Source organism: Erpetoichthys calabaricus, chromosome 5, assembly GCF_900747795.2.
Source record: "Erpetoichthys calabaricus chromosome 5, fErpCal1.3, whole genome shotgun sequence".
Classification (NCBI taxonomy): domain Eukaryota; kingdom Metazoa; phylum Chordata; class Cladistia; order Polypteriformes; family Polypteridae; genus Erpetoichthys; species Erpetoichthys calabaricus.
In genome coordinates, this window is record NC_041398.2 from 181827297 (window position 1) to 181831366 (window position 4070).

Genomic DNA, 4070 nt, shown 5'->3' on the forward strand with positions numbered 1-4070 from the left:
CATGCCATTGTTTTAATCTCATTTTAAAGGATTCATTTATTGTTTTTTAACCTCCACTTCTGTTTTAATGGATTATTTATTTAAGAATGATATATGAAGCACTGCATTATTTATTTGAAAACTTTGTTTTAGTTGTTGTTTTTAATAAAAGCACTTTTGCACCATCCTCTTGTTCCATTGTTATGCCTCACTGCTAAGCTCATCGGTGACATTACCGATGGTGTCGGGTTCAAGGGCTCCCGAAAGCAAGATGGGAGCGTGGAGCAGAACCCGCATCGTCACAGCCCCAAGACTCCTTGATGTGAAGGTGGAGCAAAAACTAGCCTATCTGGTCCAATCCCACAGAAAAGATAGTCTAAGGCAAACTGCTAAAAACGTTAATGCTGGTCACAAGAGAAAGACATCAGAACACACAGTGCATCATAGCTTGGTGTGCATGGCCTGCATAGCCTCAGACTGGTCAGAGTGCCTATGCAGACCCATGTCCATCGCCAAAATTGTCTACAATGGGCACATGAGCATCAGAACTGGTCAATAAGTCAATGGAAGAAGGTGGCCTTGTGTCAAAAACCACATTTTCTTTTAGATCATGTGGATTGCCAGGTGCATGTGCATTGTTACCTGGAGAAGAGATGGCAGCAGGATGTACTATGGGAAGGAGGCAAGCCAATGGAAGCAGCATGATGCTCTGGACAATGTTCTGCTTTGAAATCTTGGGTCCTCGCATTCATGCGGATGTTACTTTGACATGTACCAACCACCTAAAGATAGTTGCAGACCATGTACAGTACACCCGTACATGGAAACATGAAACGTGAGGCACAGCAAAAATTGTTCAGGAATGGTTTGAGGAACATGACTAAGAGCTAATGTGTTGATTTCCAAATTCCCCAGATATCCAATTGAGCATCTATGTGATATACTGGAACAACAAGTCCTATCAATGAAGGCTTCTGCTCCTAACTTATAGGACTTAAAGGATCTGCTGCTAACATGCTATATACTACAGGACACTTTCAGAGGTGTTGTGGAGTCCATGGGTGACAGTTGTTTTGGCAGACCTACATAATACGGGGAGACCTACATAATATTAGACAGGTTATGGCTGATCAGTATATTATATATATATTTATATATATATTTTTTATATATATATATTTTCCCCCTAACTGGCAAAAAACTTCAGTGTTTACTTTTTTCAGTTTTATGATGATATGAAAAATCTTTGAAAATGGCAGATAGAAGAAATTTGAGTAAGTGTTCCACTTTTAGTAAATGGCTGTTCTACATACTATATTTGTAGTTACCTTTTTGATGTACAGTCACTGATTCCTTTTACACAAGAAGAAAGTCCTGTTGTTAGAAGTTGCCAATGTCCAAAGTGGGTTTGTCTAACACTGTGAAGTAGTCTTCTCTGCTGAAAGGCAATCACCTTCTGTAGAGGGATGAGGTTGGGAACAAACGAAGGCTGTCTTGACGCACTTGCCTTAAATTTAATGAGAAACTGTCAACGCTCACAAAGAATAGTTTAAACATATACAATTTCAGTCTATAAGAAAAGACAAGAGTTATAGTGTTGAAAAGACTGCACACTTTTCACAAAACTGTATGGCAATGGTTTCAATGTATGCATATTTTTATTCAATACTTTAATTTTATTTCATTTGCATTGTCTGCCTTTTTATTAGATTACATAAGATTAAAAAAGGTATTCTATAGTTCTTAAGTTTGTTAAGTCTTCTTTAATACTTGTTAATGTGAAATTTATTTACTGTGAAATTCAAAACCTACCTAAAATTGTAAAAAAATATTGAATGTCTTGTTTATTAAATCAAATGACATACCTTTTATTTTAATAATTGTATGATCTTTGGTCTGTGCATTTTAATAGGTGTTCTTTTTTAATGTGGTAGAAGCTTGGCCTAAATTGAATCAATCAAGATGACAATGATCAGAATTTCTTTGTTTATATTTTTGTTTTTGGCCCTGCTCATGGCTGTTCCTTTCAAGTATCTCCTGTCTAATCTCACTCCTTCCAAACTGTATTTCAACCTGTACTAATAATTCTGCATAAAGTGAAGAGGCCCATGTGGTAAAAAGGAATGTAATGCCATCTGGTGGGTCTCATGTATTAAGTTTTGTATTCACTGGGTCTTACTTTTTTAGGTAACTGAAACCATTGCTTCTGGGTTTGTTTTGTTTCAGAACTCATATTGTTTTTGTTAAAGTTTGTTAATTATTACTGGCCTGATTCTTCTTCATAATTTCAATTTGAAACGAGTCTAATGTGTAGTAATTAGTTGATGTGTAATGGAATCTTATATAATTAAATTATGTTGGTTCCTATAAGCCAAACATTTAATTATATTTTTAGAAAATGATCTTTTCAGTTGTTCTTTTTTATTAAATTAATAGAAATTAAATATTTTTAGCTGGACCTTTTATCTTGGCTTATTTATTTGAAGTTTTTCAGACCTAAGTGCAGACATTGGTAAAGAAATATGGCAAAAGGCAGGGCATAGACTTTTTAGCTGAGGCTGGACCCTCAACTTGTGATAGGCCCAGTAATACAGACACCATCCCTTGAGTCAAGGCCACACCAATATCTTTTTAGTTCTCCCACTAATGACAATTGTTTCAATGGCTGACCCTGTGCTCTGACTCCCAAATGTCATGTGAAAAGACAATTTCCTCTCAGGTATTAATAAAGTATATCAAAAAAAGAAATCAAATATCAACTCAGTAATTTACCTTGGGGTTATTTATTTTTTTAAAGATAAACTCCAAATCATTTCAAAAATCTAAATAATTTCATAGCCTTTGAGGTGCTAATATTACATGTGTAAGTACCATGGAGGACAAACGGCATCTCAGTCGGGATGGAGACTAAGTTCTTTACTGGCCAGGATGCCATAATGGAAGGACCACAGGACTGGAGACACTCAGCCAGAACTGCCCTATAATCTTTGTCCCGGATGGGATTGAACTATAATGAATGGACTGGGTGAACGTTCCTCAAAGCTGATCCCAACCAGATCACCCGCAGGGTTATATGGGAATTGAAGTGTATGACGGTGCGGGATAGCTCCATTCAGGAGCTTCTTGAACTCGCCACCATTGATAACATCACTGAAATGAGCCTGGCGAATGAGGACACATACACATAGCAGGGAGTAGGTGCATAAAGTGATTAGTGTTTTTATTAAAAACAGTCAAAACAAAATCTTCCAAATAAATAGTGCAGCGCACGAAAGTCTAAAATAAACAAATAATCCATAAAATCATCCTTGTGCAAGTGAAGGTTGAAAATTCAGAATAAATAAATCCTTAACCCTTAAACCCAGTGCAATTTGGAAGCACACCGAAGCTGAGTATATGCGGAGACGTACATTCATTGAACTCCGCAACCGGCTATAGTTGCTTCACAGAGCAATTTGCCAGCACGCTGGAGCTGATCAGTCAGTGCCGTATATTCGTTGAGCAGCCAGCTCACGACCACTGCCGGCCCCGTCAGGACTGCAGCACCACTGTCTCTGGGATTGAGACACTGCACTAGACTAGCCTGCCAGTGTCAGCAATTACCTCTGTGTGCTTGCGTACAGCCAGTTCAAGCGCAGTTGGCTCGGTGATTTACTGAATTTCATCAATGGCGTCAGTTGCACCTTGTACATATAATAACTGATTGTTGCAGTAGTTTTTTTAAATAGTTTTTACATTTTATTTGCAGTGTGTAAAATGATCAGTGTTGCAGTCATTGTGATGCTCTTTGCATGAAAAAAAATGTGTTCCATTAAAATTTCACATTTTCTTTGTGATTTGTGACGTTTACTTAAAAAGTGCAGGAAAAAAGTATTTGGTGTCCAGGGGTGCATTAACCCCCAAGTATGTGGTGGTTTAAGAGTTAAAAACCAAGGTTAAAACTCCCAGGCAGGAAACTTCTTTAAAACTCAGTCCCCGGTGCAATCCTTTAAAATTGACATCTCCTCTGCTAACCCCAAATGGGATCTTGCAGTACAGGAGATGTACAACCCACAGGCGCAGCCATCTTTTTTCCTCAAGTCCGGTTCCCT